Source organism: Lactuca serriola, chromosome 1 (assembly GCF_051521515.1).
Source record: "Lactuca serriola cultivar US96UC23 chromosome 1, Lser_US96UC23_V15, whole genome shotgun sequence".
Taxonomy (NCBI): domain Eukaryota; kingdom Viridiplantae; phylum Streptophyta; class Magnoliopsida; order Asterales; family Asteraceae; genus Lactuca; species Lactuca serriola.
Genome location: NC_136408.1, coordinates 39,894,931 through 39,913,109, shown reverse-complemented (window position 1 = coordinate 39,913,109; position 18,179 = coordinate 39,894,931).

Genomic DNA, 18,179 nt, shown 5'->3' with positions numbered 1-18,179 from the left:
ATTTGACTGGTGTTACATTTTACTGTCTCAAAATATCGGGTTGTCACACCATGTATGACAATCAAGTTTGGAACTTGGTTGACAATGTACCGGGTCGAAAAACAGTTGGGTGAAAATGGATCTTCAAGAAGAAGATCGACATGGAAGGAAAGGTGTACACCTTCAAGGCTCAACTGGTTGTGAAGGTCTTTACTCAAACCCCAGGGGTTCACTATGATGAGACCTTCTCATCGGTGGCCAAGATCAATTCTATTAGGGTTATGTTAGCCATAGCCGCGTTTCATGACTATAAAATTTGGCAGATGGATGTCAAAACCGCTTTCCTTAATGGAAAGTTGGTTGAGGACGTTTACATGAGTCAGCCTGATGAGAAAGTTGGTTGTGTAGATGTTGAATAACCCAATAGAGTATGTAAGCTTGAGAAATCAATCTATGGATCGAAACAAGCTTCTCGCAGGTGGAATCTTTGCTTTGATGAGAAAGTCAAAGAGTTTGGTTTCTCTAGAAGTGAGGATAAGTCTTGTGTGTATGTGTGACAACCGTCAAATTTTAGTCAAACAAAGTCAATAAGTCAACCTGGTCAGCTCAACTTGTACTAGTATGTTAGGGTTTACGTTATGTTTCCTAATGTACAACTTACTACTATAATACAAAGTATCACTTTGAAGTTTCATATGATCAACTGTCTGCACCCTAAATAGGGTGAGAAACATAATAGCTCGATAAAACAAAACTATGTATCCTTCAAGGATGTATAACACTCATAACATGGTGTAGTGGAGTTTTCAATCCTAACACTACGGGGAAAAACCATAACAATGGCTACAAACAAAATATCTATCTCTCTCCATCTCTCTCTCTCTCCAAAATCTCTCTCAACTTTTTCATAAACATCCATACCATTCCAACCCTTCAAATGGTTGAAAACCAATCAAAATGAGAAGAGAATATGAAAAACTGCAAGTTCGCTGTGAAACCCTCTCATGCGAACCCTACTTTCGGACCGAACCCACACTGTTTGCATACGAAACCGGCCACTTTCGAGGTATTGGCAACTTTCGCATCTTCTTAGAAAGGTTCGCATTCGCAGCCCTACCTTCGCATCTGCTCGGACATCCTCACTTGCGACCCGAAGACTCTCTCATAGGAACCAAGAACTTTCACATCCAACTTTCGCACCTGAGAGCCTGTGCATGCGAGTCTCTCGCACCCAACCTTCCCTTCACATCCTCACCTCTCAGTTCCGGATTTTTGAGCAGTTTCGCATTATACATCATTTTTACGAGTTTTGATGTGGGTTTTCCACCAAACTCATATTTTTCACATCTTAGACCCCTTAAACTCATATTTTATCCACATCTTGAAGATTTATTAAATATAAATCATACTTTTGTTTAAAATAATATCTAAAGGACATAAAGGTATTTTATGATTTTTTTACATAAAGTTATGACACAAGCCACCTTTGTGTCTACTTTATGTCACTATTCAAAATCTAGCTAGTCTCCTTCTTGTCAAATCATTGTCCTTCTCATAATTTCTCCCAACAACCTGCCCACTTACTTTATTTTATTCCAAATAAACTATCCCGGGAGGTTTCTTTCTTCTCATCCAAAATTCCACTTTCTCTCCAAAAGAAAACTTCTCTCTCTCTCTCTCTCTCTCTCTCTCTCTAGCCACGATATTCCAAGATGTGTTCTTGAGCTTTTCCTCCTGTTTGTTAAGTATTTTCCTCCAACTTCTAAACAATCTACACCTTTTATGCAAATCGTGAATCATTTACACAAATATATATATATATATATATATATATATATATATATATATATATATATATATATATATTGTACATAGGATCATCAAATCTCCAAGTATCTTTCAAGTGTTCTTGACTTGAAACTCCTTATCGTCCACCTTCCACACAACAAGAAATTGTTGGGTTATGAGCAATACATCAAGCCTATAGTGTACATGCAAACCCTAATGCTTGGATCTAGTTTTTCTAGTTGTACATGCAATAATTATCCAAGGCTTGCAAAGCCTAATCTAGCATACAATAAAAATCGAAATCTACATCTAATGAAGAGTTAAGATAATACCTTTGATTATAGCTTGGAGATCTTTGAGCTTTTGAGAGACGTAGCACCTCAAATGCGATGCCTCTAATGAATCACAAACACCAAAGCAATTGGATGATCTTGTAGAGAGAAGAGGAAGGCTCAATGTCAGCTGTATGATCTCTAGGGTTCAAGTGGTAGCCGAAATTGTGAAGCCTAGGGTCCTTCATATAGGTGAGGAATTAGGGTTTCAGTCAAAGTCCTCATTCAGTTGCTTAGGATGTAAGCAGCCCATAAGATCATTCCAGAAACAAGCCCTTGGATGAAAACTTATGTGCTATCCATAAGGATTTTGTCCACTCCCTATTTTTAGGGTTTCCTCAGCCCACTTTGCAATTATCCAATAATTACAAGTTCAGTCCCCTTAATTCAATTAACCTCTTTTGACTGCAAAATTAATTATAAATTAATTCTTGACCAATGTTAATTAAATAATATGATTTCACCTTTAATATATTATTCATATAATATATTAATAAACCATAATAACCTTTTTCTCCATTATTCATCCAGTCAAGTTGCTTCGGTGAAGGCAACCCAAAAAGACCATGCAACAACCGGGTCAAGTACATACCAAATATATTTATGGGCTTAGACACCAATCCAACAGAAATCACATAAGGTGATTTCATACCCCCTACATTTTCGAGTTTTCTTTAAGTTTTAGGGGGGGGGGGGGGTTACAAGTTATAACACCAAAACATAATTTAAATTTAAACATCCCTATTCACAGATTGTTTTGACCATCTTAAACTTAATATTTTTTAAAACTGTACAATATGCAAGTAGTTCAGGTTTATATCTTTCTAAGAGCTACTCGCACGCATTCATAAGATTTTTCGACAATTTAAGGCGATTTTTACAAAATTGCCTATCATTTCAGAGCTGATTTCGGACCAGTCCGTGAAGACAAAGATTTTCAAACTAGTTAGAGACCATTATAGGTCATAATAAAAATTACGAACAAAGTAGACTCATTTTCTAAACTCTCAGAGTTAACAGATCTAGATTTCGACTTTCGATTATTTTTCTATAATTATTCTAAAAACATGAACATAAAAGTTAAAACTAGAAAAATGATTTACAAGTTCATTAACACCTTGTAACATGTTGAGAAAGGTGTGCAATAATATAAATTTACATGTTGAATTTATTTCATGCTATTTTACTTCCATGAAAAGGTAATAATCATACATACAAGGGTTTTAATCACTACAAAACATTTGTGATATACTATAATGTTGGAATAGTGTCTAAGGCTGCAACTAAATTAGGCAAGTATTTGACCCGGTTGTGCATGGTCCTTTTAGGTTGCCTTCACCATAGCAACTTGATAGGATGATTTATTAAGAGAGAGTAAATATTATTAATATATTATGGGAATAATATAAAGAATAATATATTGTTATTTGATTAATGTAAGTCATATAATTAATTGGAATTAATTTGGTGACTTAAAGAGGTTAATTAAATAAAGGGGTATAAACTGTCAATTGTTTGATAGTTAAGCTTTAGACTATAAATCCTTATAGATATATAGTGGACGGATTCTAGAAGCTAGGATAGCTTCAAAATCGTCCATGACTTATCTAAGGAAAGGATTTGGATAGCCTTAAGAGAAGATTATCCAATTAGGGTTTAGGTTGTAACCCTTAAGGAATCTACAAGTATAAATAGATCCCATGGGCAAGGGAAATCGGGACCTCACAAAAAGTAAGAGAACCCTGGCCGATTTCCTCCCCTCTCCTCTCTCCTAAATCATCTTCCTTGCTATTGGTGTTTGTAAGCCATTAGAGGAGTGACAATTGTGACTCTAGAAGCTCCAAGACAACCAGATCAACAAGGAATTCAAAGGTATGGTTCTAGATCTGATTCAATGTTGTTATTTAACCTAATTAGCCATTAGAAGTCTTGGATTCAAAGCATGTTTAATTAGAAAGCCTAGATCCAAGCATTAGGGTTTTGCATGCGCACATAGGAAAGTTCTTATGGCTAAAACCCATCATATAATAGATATAGTTTATGGTTCTTTTATACTACGAACCTAATAAGGAAGGTTTTATTCCATTACAAAAGGGTTTTAATTCACACTACATGTAAACTCGTTGAATCAAATTGTGAGCTAAAGTCTTCAAGTACTCACCAGTGTACCTACCAAGTCCTGTATTATAGCTAGAGTCTCTTGTATGGAGAGCGTGATACTTGTGTATAGATCTATATTGGGACTGACAATCCCGCACCAAAGCTACTTGCAACAGCTAGACTGACAGGCCTAGGGTGACAAATGTCATAACATTCCGACGCTTGAAGAACATCGTAACAGGCCATCCATGTCATTAGCATGGTTATAATAACTCACATATGGAAACAATGATACATATAGTTTGCGGGGATACATTCATTCTAATGGTTTTATATTATTTAAAACTGCATATACCATTATTAAGTAGGGAACATACTTGTACACTTTGGTATTTGGGTTTTAAGACTGCAACTCATTTTTTAAAAGGAAAATATTGGACTGTCTAGAAACAAACACTATATATATAAAGAAAGGCTTAGAACTCTTCATATAAACTCTTATGAACTCACCAACTTAATTGTTGACACTCTTTCAAAACTACTTGTATTCCCAGGTAACCACTAAAACAGGTAACCACCAAAGTTTGAGGATGGGACGCTAAGGCGTCAAACAAATCATTTTTATCATCATAAGTAATTGATTTTGAAAAATGTAACTCGTACTACAATGTAACTTTGTCAATTATATTTATGATGGTTGTGTTTACTTTGGTCACTATTATATACTCGTTGTTATGATATTGTATATGAAGTCATCCACCCTTGGATAGTTTTTCCATCCTGGTTTGGGGTGTGACAGTATGTCAAAGCTAGTTGGAGCATAATCACCTTCTTGGTATTGTATGTTGATGACATACTACTTATATGAAATGACATTCCAACCTTGCAGGAAGTTAAGTCCTGGCTTGGAACGTGTTTCACTATGAAGGATCTAGGAGAGGTTGCTTATATTCTGGGAACAAGGATTTTAAGAAATAGGAGTAAAAGACTAATTGGACTTAGTCGAGTCACATATGCTTCCGCCGTTGGATCGATCATGTATGTTATGACATGTACTCGTCATGACGTGGCTTTTGCTTTGAGCATGGTTAGTCGATATCAGGGAAATTTGGGTAAAGCTCACTGGATACCAGTTAAGAACATAATTAAGTATATACGAAGAACTAAGGAGCGAGATGCAACGAAGATACATTGCATCATGATTGCCACCATGAACTCTGAATTCCAAAAGTCCTACGAGGACATGTACTCGTACGAGATGCACCAAGACTTATTGGAGAGATACCACCAAAACGCGAGACAAGAGCGTTATGAGATTTTCACTAACATGATTTCTGCTAAGATGGGTCATGGAGAATCTCTTACCGTGCACTTGCAAAAGATGCAAAGGTATGTCGACCGCCTTCGTAAGTTAAATGTTTACTTTGGAGAAGACTTGTCGATCGACATGGTGCTTCACTGTTTGCCTCCGATGTACAACCAATTTAGGATGACCTACCACATGAACAAAGAAGAGGTCACCCTAAGCAAACTCCAAGGTCTCTTGAGGGTTGCTGAGAGCAACTTCAAAGACAAGTCTGTTGCACTGACTCCCAATCCACCTGCTGCTCCTGTCTTGGCTATTGGTCAAGGAAAGGGAAAGAAGAGGAAGGCTTCATCAAAGAACTATCGCAAGGTCAAAGCCCGAGATGGTGCCTCTTCTAGTGGGACCAAAGTTGATCCCGCTAAGCCCTGTCCTAACCCGAAGGAGGCAGAGTGCCACCACTGCCATAAGATAGGACATTGGAAGAGAAGCTGCCCAGAGTACCTGCAAGCAATCAAAGAAGGAAAGATCAAGCCATCTTTCGCAGGTATATACACAATTAAATCTAACGATTCTAATCATGCTATTTCTTGGGTTCTTGATACCGGCTGTGGTTACCACATTTGTTCTAATGTGCAGGGACTAAGAAGAAGTAGGGATGTGGAGCAAGGAAGGATCAATCTAATCATGGGGAACAGAAGATCGTCGCCTGTGACCAAGATTGGAGTGTATTCTTTAGTGCTTAGGAATAATTTGTATTTAGATTTGAACAATTGTTGTTATTTGCCAGAAATGGCTAGAAACATCATTTCATTTCATGGTTTATATAGACAAGGATTTAGATTTTCTTTTAATAATGAGAATGGTTCTATTTTGGCTTATCTAAATGGTGTCTTTTACTTTGAAGCTATACCATGTAATGGAATATATGAAACTGTTATGATTGTTGATAACTTAGCAAATGATGTTTTGAATATAGATTCTTCCACTAGTATGGATAAAGCATCCTTGTGGCATTGTCTTCTTGGACATGTCAACAAGAAACGCATAGCCCAACTCCAAAATGATGGAGTGCTGGAGTCATTCGACCTTAGGGAAGATGACACATGCGAGTCTTGTTTACTTGGAAAGATGACTAAGTCACCCTTCACAAGTACATGTGAAAGGGGTGAAGGTCTATTGGACCTAATACATACCGATGTATGTGGACCGTTTAGATCAACCACGAAGGATGGGAACCACTTCTACGTGACTTTTACCGATGATTATAGTAGATACGGGTATATCTATTTAATCAAGCAAAAGTCAGAAACCTTTGAAAAGTTCAAAGAGTTCAAAAATGAAGTGGAGAATCAATTGGGCAGGAAAATCAAGATGCTTCGATCCGATCAAGGAGGAGAGTACCTAAGTCTTGAATTCCACGAATATCTCAAGGAGTGTGGAATAGTTTCGCAATTGACGCCTCCTAGGACACCGCAGTTGAATGGTGTGGCAAAAAGGCGTAATCGAACTTTATTGGATATGGTTCGCTCTATGATGAGTCATGCTTCACTACCTATCTCTTTTTGGGGGTATGCCTTAGAGACTGCCGCCCATATCCTTAACCGAGTCCCTACTAAGAAGGTTGCCAAAACACCTCACGAGATGTGGACAGGGAAAGCTCCCTCGTTGGCACATATCAAGGTTTGGGGTTGCGAGGCTTTCGTAAGACGAGATACTCACGACAAGCTTGAACCTCGAAGTGAGCGATGTATTTTCATCGGCTACCCACAGACATCCTTTGGATATCTCTTCTATAGACCGAAGGACAATGTTGTCTTCGTTGCGAGGAGAGGAGTTTTCCGAGAGCGAGAACTCATAAGCCAAGGAGACAGTGGGAGGCAAATCGAACTTGAAGAGATTCAAGATTCGATAGATGAAGGAACCTCTGGCGCTGGCACTCAACCCGAGGAGGAAACTCCGGTTGAACCGATTGACGAATCCTTACCTCTTAGACGTTCCGATAGAGTTAGAGTTCATCCCCAGTTTTATGGTTTTCATATTACTACCGAAGGGGACACGAATATTAGTGATGGTACACTAATAAATCTTGATGAACCTAATAGCTATAAGGAAGCCATGGCAGGCCCGGAGTCTGCGAAATGGAAAGAGGCCATGGATAGCGAGATCCAATCCATGTATGATAACCATGTTTGGAATTTGGTTGATTATGTGCCCGGACGTAAGACCGTTGGGTGCAAATTGATCTTCAAGAAGAAGACCGACGTGGATGGAAAGGTACACACATATAAAGCACGATTGGTTGCGAAGGGCTTTTCTCAAACTCCTGGAGTTGACTATGATGAGACCTTCTCACCAGTTGCGAAGATTAAATCTATTAGAGTGATGCTAGCAATTGCCTCATTTCATGATTATGAGGTTTGGCAAATGGATGTCAAGACCGCTTTCCTTAACAGAAAGTTGGCTGAGGATGTTTACATGGCTCAGCCAGAGGGGTTTGTGGATCCGAAGCATCCGAATAGAGTGTTTAAGCTTGAGAAGTCCATTTATGGACTTAAGCAAGCGTCTCGCAGATGGAATCTTTGCTTCGATGAGAAAGTCAAAGAGTTTGGATTTGTACGAAGCGAAGATGAATCTTGTGTATATGTCAAAGCCAGTGGGAGTATAGTAAGCTTCCTCATTCTATATGTCGATGACATATTACTCATAGGAAATGAGCCGAGTACCATACGCTTCCGCAGTTGGCTCAATCATGTACGCTATGACTTGTACTCGCCCTGATGTAGCCTTCACTTTGAGCATGGTTAGCAGATATCAGGGGAATCTTGGCAGAGCACATTGGATTGCGGTGAAGAATATCCTTAAGTACCTTCGGAGGACGAAGGAATGGTTCTTAGTCCTCGGAGGGAGTGATGACTTGAAGGTGCGAGGGTATAGTGACGCCAGTTTTCAGACCGACAGGCACAACTACCGTTCGCAGTCAGGCTGGGTCTTTACCCTAAATGGAGGAGCAGTGACATGGAAGAGTTCCAAACAAGAAACCGTAGTTGATTCAACGTTCGAATCAGAGTATATTGCAGCAAGAGAAGCGTCGAAGGAGGCAATATGGCTAAAGAACTTCATCGGTGATCTTGGAGTCGTACGTGCCATAAAGGAGCCCATGGAGATTTTCTGTGATAACGAAGGAGCGGTTGCCTTAACCAAGGAACCGAGGGATCATGGTAGATCAAGACATATCAACAGAAAATATCACTTCATTAGACATTGTGTAGAAGAAGGACAACTCGTAGTGAAGAGGATATCATCAGAAGATAACCCAGCAGATCCGCTTACGAAGGGACTGAGTAGGGTTAAGCACTTGCAGCATGCTAGGAGTATTGGGCTGAAGGATGATATTAGCATAGATTAGATAGTATTAGAAACATGTAATAGATAAATGTAATTAACATTTGATGATTAAATAAAGGAGTTTTATTTATGAGTAATGTTACTATCTTATGTTAATTGTTTAACTATTGTTTCACTTTGCATGTTTTGACTTCCAGAATAATTGAGTTTATTAGGAATAATCAAATTGTTCAAATTGTCCACAATCGTTCATATGTTGGAAGTAGATATGAATGAAGATTGTCATGAATTGGTGTGTAGATTGTCTAAATGGTTTTAGACATAGCAAAGGGTTGCTGCAACGTTCATGAGTGCTTATGAACTGGTTTTGAGCATTGGAACAAACCCGCGCTTGCTGGAATCACCTTATGGAATATGATATAAAAGGATGATCGCAAGACGATAATATTATATAATCTTAAAACCTAGATATATGGTTTGTTATTTGTTAATTGATTGTACATTGATAATGCGAAAACGCATCAGTAACTCGGTGTTATAAAACGCATTGTTGTGTATAGTTGATTAATGAATAAGTAAATGCATATAAGTCAAAGTTTATCTGTAACTTTTATCTAAGAAGGTAAAAGTGATATCTCGGCCGCTCGATGATTTGATTTGACTTATGTGTCGGGCCCGGTCAGAACTGAATTGATGTGTTCGATTAAGTTCTATGTCAAATAAATCAGAGATCGAGAAACCTAAATGCTTGACTAACCATTCCATAGGATTGTTAGCATGATATCTAACAGAGGACTGTATGATCCCTTATCTAAAGGACAAGATTGATTAGATCAGAGTTTGACAGCGTCTTTGAGAGCTACGATTGCAAACCGAATTGTACTTGTGCATATAGTTACTAGACTTATCCAAGTGGGAGACTGTTGGAATAGTGTCTAAGGCTGCAACTATATTAGGCAAGTATTTGACCCGGTTGTGCATGGTCCTTTTGGGTTGCCTTCACCATAGCAACTTGATAGGATGATTTATTAAGAGAGAGTAAGTATTATTAATATATTATGGGAATAATATAAAGAATAATATATTGTTATTTGATTAATGTAAGTCATAGAATTAATTGGAATTAATTTGGTGACTTAAAGAGGTTAATTAAATAAAGGGGTATAAACTGTCAATTGTTTGGTAGTTAAGCTTTAGACTATAAATCCTTATAGATATATAGTGGACGGATTCTAGAAGCTAGGATAGCTTCAAAATCGTCCATGACTTATCTAAGGAAAGGATTTGGATAGCCTTAAGAGAAGATTATCCAATTAGGGTTTAGGTTGTAACCCTTAAGGAATCTACAAGTATAAATAGATCCCATGGGCAAGGGAAATCGGGACCTCACAAAAAGTAAGAGAACCCTGGCCGATTTCCTCCCCTCTCCTCTCTCCTAAATCATCTTCCTTGCTATTGGTGTTTGTAAGCCATTAGAGGAGTGACAATTGTGACTCTAGAAGCTCCAAGACAACCAGATCAACAAGGAATTCAAAGGTATGGTTCTAGATCTGATTCAATGTTGTTATTTAACCTAATTAGCCATTAGAAGTCTTGGATTCAAAGCATGTTTAATTAGAAAGCCTAGATCCAAGCATTAGGGTTTTGCATGCGCACATAGGAAAGTTCTTATGGCTAAAACCCATCATATAATAGATATAGTTTATGGTTCTTTTATACTACGAACCTAATAAGGAAGGTTTTATTCCATTACAAAAGGGTTTTAATTCACACTACATGTAAACTCGTTGAATCAAATTGTGAGCTAAAGTCTTCAAGTACTCACCAGTGTACCTACCAAGTCCTGTATTATAGCTAGAGTCTCTTGTATGGAGAGCGTGATACTTGTGTATAGATCTATATTGGGACTGACAATCCCGCACCAAAGCTACTTGCAACAGCTAGACTGACAGGCCTAGGGTGACAAATGTCATAACATTCCGACGCTTGAAGAACATCGTAACAGGCCATCCATGTCATTAGCATGGTTATAATAACTCACATATGGAAACAATGATACATATAGTTTGCGGGGATACATTCATTCTAATGGTTTTATATTATTTAAAACTGCATATACCATTATTAAGTAGGGAACATACTTGTACACTTTGGTATTTGGGTTTTAAGACTGCAACTCATTTTTTAAAAGGAAAATATTGGACTGTCTAGAAACAAACACTATATATATAAAGAAAGGCTTAGAACTCTTCATATAAACTCTTATGAACTCACCAACTTAATTGTTGACACTCTTTCAAAACTACTTGTATTCCCAGGTAACCACTAAAACAGGTAACCACCAAAGTTTGAGGATGGGACGCTAAGGCGTCAAACAAATCATTTTTATCATCATAAGTAATTGATTTTGAAAAATGTAACTCGTACTACAATGTAACTTTGTCAATTATATTTATGATGGTTGTGTTTACTTTGGTCACTATTATATACTCGTTGTTATGATATTGTATATGAAGTCATCCACCCTCGGATAGTTTTTCCATCCTGGTTTGGGGTGTGACAGTATGTCAAAGCTAGTTGGAGCATAATCACCTTCTTGGTATTGTATGTTGATGACATACTACTTATATGAAATGACATTCCAACCTTGCAGGAAGTTAAGTCCTGGCTTGGAACGTGTTTCACTATGAAGGATCTAGGAGAGGTTGCTTATATTCTGGGAACAAGGATTTTAAGAAATAGGAGTAAAAGACTAATTGGACTTAGTCGAGTCACATATGCTTCCGCCGTTGGATCGATCATGTATGTTATGACATGTACTCGTCATGACGTGGCTTTTGCTTTGAGCATGGTTAGTCGATATCAGGGAAATTTGGGTAAAGCTCACTGGATACCAGTTAAGAACATAATTAAGTATATACGAAGAACTAAGGAGCGAGATGCAACGAAGATACATTGCATCATGATTGCCACCATGAACTCTGAATTCCAAAAGTCCTACGAGGACATGTACTCGTACGAGATGCACCAAGACTTATTGGAGAGATACCACCAAAACGCGAGACAAGAGCGTTATGAGATTTTCACTAACATGATTTCTGCTAAGATGGGTCATGGAGAATCTCTTACCGTGCACTTGCAAAAGATGCAAAGGTATGTCGACCGCCTTCGTAAGTTAAATGTTTACTTTGGAGAAGACTTGTCGATCGACATGGTGCTTCACTATTTGCCTCCGATGTACAACCAATTTAGGATGACCTACCACATGAACAAAGAAGAGGTCACCCTAAGCAAACTCCAAGGTCTCTTGAGGGTTGCTGAGAGCAACTTCAAAGACAAGTCTGTTGCACCGACTCCCAATCCACCTGCTGCTCCTGTCTTGGCTATTGGTCAAGGAAAGGGAAAGAAGAGGAAGGCTTCATCAAAGAACTATCGCAAGGTCAAAGCCCGAGATGGTGCCTCTTCTAGTGGGACCAAAGTTGATCCCGCTAAGCCCTGTCCTAACCCGAAGGAGGCAGAGTGCCACCACTGCCATAAGATAGGACATTGGAAGAGAAGCTGCCCAGAGTACCTGCAAGCAATCAAAGAAGGAAAGATCAAGCCATCTTTCGCAGGTATATACACAATTAAATCTAACGATTCTAATCATGCTATTTCTTGGGTTCTTGATACCGGCTGTGGTTACCACATTTGTTCTAATGTGCAGGGACTAAGAAGAAGTAGGGATGTGGAGCAAGGAAGGATCAATCTAATCATGGGGAACAGAAGATCGTCGCCTGTGACCAAGATTGGAGTGTATTCTTTAGTGCTTAGGAATAATTTGTATTTAGATTTGAACAATTGTTGTTATTTGCCAGAAATGGCTAGAAACATCATTTCATTTCATGGTTTATATAGACAAGGATTTAGATTTTCTTTTAATAATGAGAATGGTTCTATTTTGGCTTATCTAAATGGTGTCTTTTACTTTGAAGCTATACCATGTAATGGAATATATGAAACTGTTATGATTGTTGATAACCTTAATGGAGAAGCAGTGAATTGGAAAAGCTCCAAACAGGAGACTATGGCTGATTCTACTTGTGAATCAGAGTATATTGCCGCAAGCGAAGCATCAAAGGAGGCTATATGGTTGAAAAAATTCAATAAAGATTTTGGAGTAGTGCCAACCATTAAGGAGCCGATGGAATTTTTCTGCGATAATGAAGGAGCGGTTGCCTTGACCAAGGAACCAAGAGATCATGGTAGATCAAGACATATCGACAGAAAATATCACTTTATCTAACGTCATGTAGAAGAAGGAAGCCTCGTTGTTAAGAGGGTATCATCCGAGGAGAATCCTATAGATCCCCTCACAAAGGGTCTGAGTAGGATTAAGCATGTTCAACAAGCAATGAGCATTGGTCTGAAGGATGATATCAGTTTTAGTGAGTAGATAGTTATTTAGAAACGTGTAACAAATAAATGTAATTGACATTTGACGATTAAATAATAGAGATTTATTTATGAGTATCGTTTACTATCTTTTGTCAATTGTTTATCTTTGTGTTTCTTTCAAATGTTTTACTTCCTGAATAATTGGATTATTTAAAAAATCCACAATCGATCATACTTTGGAAGTAAGTAGTGAATTAAGACTGTCATGAATTGGATTATAGATTGTGTAAGCGTTTAGACATAACAATGGTTTGCTGGAATATTCATGAGTATTTTTGAAATAGGGATTTAACTATTGGATTAAACCCACGCTCTGTGAATTACTTCATAGAATTTATCACGAATAATTCTGAGACGATAATATTGTATGATCTTTAAACCGAGATATATGAGTTGTTGTTTACGAGTTGGTTGTGCATTGATAATATGTAAACGCATCAATAACTTGGTGTTATAAAATGTATTGTTGTGCATGATTTGTTGATTAAATAGTGCAAGCATATGAGTCAAAGTTTATCTGTTCCTTTTTCCCAAAGGGGGAGAAAGCGATATCTTGGGCCCCTCGATGATTTGGTGTTGACTTATGTGTCGGGCCCGGTCAGGAATGAATTGATGTGTTCAATTAAGTTCATTGTCATTACAAATCTGAAATCAGGAAACAAACTGTTGAACAATGAGAATGATTTTGTTCCATCTCATTTGTTCACATGATATCTTGCATAACGGATGATTATATGATCCCTTATCTTAGGACTCGCAACTAACTTGGTTAGAGTTTGATAAAAGCTATGAGATCTATGATTGCTTATTATTTTTTGAAGTCATACTTGCAATTATAGTTATTAAACTTATCCAAGTGGGAGACTGTTGGGTTAATTAGGTGTCTAAGCCCGTAACTATAAATATTGGTATGTACTTGAATTTATAGTGGCATGGTCCTTTTGGGTTGTGTAACACTCATAAAATTTTTGAAAATTTTAAACTTTTTAAATAATACAAAACCATCATTTATCACAATTTGTTTTCAAAATAAGCTTCACATCAGAGAAATCCCAAAATCGTAAAACAAAACACGAGGAGGTGCACGATCACGCCTTCACCTTCCCGTGACCCTATGAGGTACCTAAAACATAATCCAAACTGTAAGCCCAAAGCTTAGTGATTTCCCCCAAAATACCAATACATAACAAATAGCACAAATATAATAACATCATGTAATGGGTCCACAACTCTATAGACTAGATTACCCCTGAGCCCCCATCATAAGTCTGGCTTGCCCCACAGGCCCACAACTTATGTCTGGCTTGCTCCCCGGCCTGATCAGTCAATAGACTGAATACCGCTAAGCCCTCAGTACAAGTCTGGCATGCCCTGCCCAACCCTCAGCTCGTATCTGGAATGCTCATGAGTCCTCAGTATGAGTCTGGCATGCCCACAACTCATATCTGGCATACTCCAGGGTTTGTTGGCTACAGCACAAACCAGTACTACCTCAACCCATCCACACAATATGTCGATATATAACATATAATATCATATAAAGATAAACAGGAAATTTCACAGGTAGTCCTACAGGTCTACCAGACTAGCATATCAAGACTAGCATGCATATCTATATCATACTCAACATATCAGAAAATGTCAGGTTATCAAACCAATGGGTCCGCCTTGGTGCCTTCAACTCAAAATTATAGCTAGGAAGACTCACCTCACAATGTCGAACTACACTCAAACCTCCGACTGCTGACTCACAAAAAATCCCGAATTATCACAATAAACAAGCACCCAATTAACAATTGGGATACCATTCTTGAATAAGGGCCCAAACATAGGGTAATTATTCATTTAACCCTTTCCCTAATTGGCCCAAGGCTCAAGTCCAAACCTTCGATCCAAAAGGCCTAACTTACGTCAAGGCCCATGATTGGCCTAATTTTCCAAATTGGTCCCAAACCCCTTATTAGGCCTCATCCAAAGGTCCGATCCTCTAATTAGCCCAAAACATACATATCCAGATGGTCCATTAGGGCCCAAGTATCAAAGCCCAAGATGGCCCAATACCCAATGCCTAAAGTCTGAACCCACACAGAAGGCGTACGCGGAGCGTACCCTTGCAGGCCTTAAAACCCTTATAAGTGCTTAATGGATTAAGCACCTAAGTTCAAACTTCATATCTATGACTCAAAAGCACTCTAGAACCATAAAGTCTCAAAATTTAAGACTTTGGTCATCCAAAAAGAGCTAAATGCATGGTCTTAATCCATTAAGACCTCTTACAATGAACAAAGGACCAAACTAGCTCAAGGGACCTCATTTTTATGCCTTAGGACCCATCCTAGGGTCTGAAAGGACAACCCAACATGACCAAAACAAAGCATGCACAATATTAGGACTCTTTGGACAAGAAGAATACCAAAAAGCAACCAAAACAAGATCTAAACAATCCAAGCATAAAGGTAGAAGATTTATACCTTCTGAAGCTTCCCAAGAAGATGATAATCCCATATCTACAAGCTTGCTTCCTTCCTTGACTCCTTGATGCACTAGCTTCTCCTTTTGGCACACAAAAATCACGCTATAAGCTCAAGATGCTCACTATGGGGGTTAGGGTTCTCTCAAAACGAATAAAGGACTTGGAGGCTGAAAGAGTGAGTTAAAATGAACCATAATGGTGTTTAAATACTCCTCAAACCCTAAAAATTAGGGCTTCATTCGGACATGCAACCCGTCCTTCTTCTTCACAAATAGGATCGGGGCTCCCCAAGGTGAATTGCTCAGTCAAATGAATCCCTTGTCTAACAACTCCTGCAGCTGTGTAGACAACTCATGCATCTCGGTAAGAGCCAACCGATATGGTGCCTTAGCTATCGGAGCCGCATCAGGGACCAGGTCGATCCTGAGGTATCCCAGGAATACATCTGCGTACTCTCGCACCACTGGTACATCACCCACCGTCCCCCTACCCACTTCCCCGATATCCACAACATAGGCGACATACCCTGCGCAACCCTGTTGAAGGTAGTGCTTAGCCCTTGCAGCTGAGCATAAAGTTGGTCCACGTTGTAGCCTCTTGCCATGAATCACTAGCTCTCCCCCACTTGGGGTCCTGACCCGTACCAACTGTTGCATGCAGTCGATCATTGACCCATTGGGGCTCAACCAACCCATGCCTATAATAACCTTGTTCCCAAGCAATGGAATGGGAACCAAGTCTACCAGGTAGTGCTACTCATACAGTCTCAGGACACAATCTCTAAAAACCTCTGATGCTCGTACTGATCGATCGTCAACAATCTCGACCTCTAGAGGGCAATCCAATATGCTCGAAGACTCAGGGAACCTCTTGCTAAGGGTAAGAGAGACAAATGATTGGGTAGCCCCCGAATCAAATAACACCTGGACCGGAATACCGTTCACGTGGAACGATCCTAAACAACACATAAAACATATACATAAATATCATGAGAGACATAAAATAAGATTTGGGGAGAAGAAAACATACCCGTCACCACATCGGGTGCGACATGCACCTCCTCAGCGGTCAACTGGAAGGCTCGACTCCTTACCACCGGAGTATCTGTCTTGCTCTATCGGCCATCCGTAAGCCGCAGGGTCACTGGAGCTGGCGCCGCCACCGGCGCTGCTGCTGCTGTTGTCCATCTCGGGTAGTCGACCCTTTTATGGCCCTTCTGATTGCAGTGGAAGCAAATCAGATCTGATGTCTGGAAGGCGGGGGTAGTGGTTTGAGGAGTATTTAAGCACTTAAATATTAAGTATTTGAGTAGCTCGAATTGCACCTTATGGTGCTTAAATACTCCCCAATGGGGTAGTGATCGACTGTGCATAATAGTTGGTATGGGTCAGGACCTCAAGTGGGGGAGAGCTGGTGATTCAGGGCGAGAGGCCACAACATGGACCAACTTTATGCTAAGCAGCGAAGGCTAGGCACTACCTTCAACAGGGTTGCACAGGGTATGTCTCCGATGTTATGATTACCGGGGAGGCGGGTAGGGCGACGGTGGGTGATGTACCAGTGGTGCGAGAGTACGCGGACGTATTCCCAAAGGAACTACCTGGGATACCTCCGGAGAGACAAGTAGAGTTCAGGATCGACCTGGTCCCTGGTGCAGCTCTGATAGCCAAGGCACCATATCGGTTGGCTCCTCCCAAGATGCAGGAGTTGTCTACACAGTAGTAGGAGTTGTTAGACAAAGGATTCATTAGACCGAGCAGTTCACCTTGGGGAGCCCTGATCCTATTTGTGAAGAAGAAGGACGGGTTGCATCGGATGTGTATAGACTACCGGGAGCTGAAGAAGGTAACAGTGAAGAACCGTTACCTACTCCCGAGGATTGATGATCTCTTCGACCAGTTTTAGGGGGCATCTTGGTTTTCCAAGATAGATTTGTGTGCAGGCTACCATCAGATGAGGGTCATAGATGAGGATGTACAAAAGACTGCTTTTTGGACTCGCTATGGTCACTACGAGTTCGTGGTAATGCCTTTCGGGCTCACCAATGTTCCTGCCGCGTTCATGGACCTCATGAACCGCGTATGAAGACCGATGTTGGATCGGTCTGTGATAGTTTTCATTGATGATATCTTGGTTTACTCTAAGATGCATGAGTAGCATGAGAAGCACTTGCAAGAGGTTTTGGATACCCTAAGGAGGGAGAGCTTGTATGCCAAGTTCTCAAAAGGTGAGTTCTAGTTGCGTGAGGTGCAGTTTCTTGGGAACCTTGTCAACCAGAACGGTATTTTGGTAGACCCGGCCAAAGTAGAGGCCGTAATGAGATGGGAGACTTCGAAGTCTCAATCTGAGATTTGGAGTTTCTTGGGATTGGCAGGCTATTATCGGCGATTCATTTAGGACTTCTCCAAGATAGTCGTAC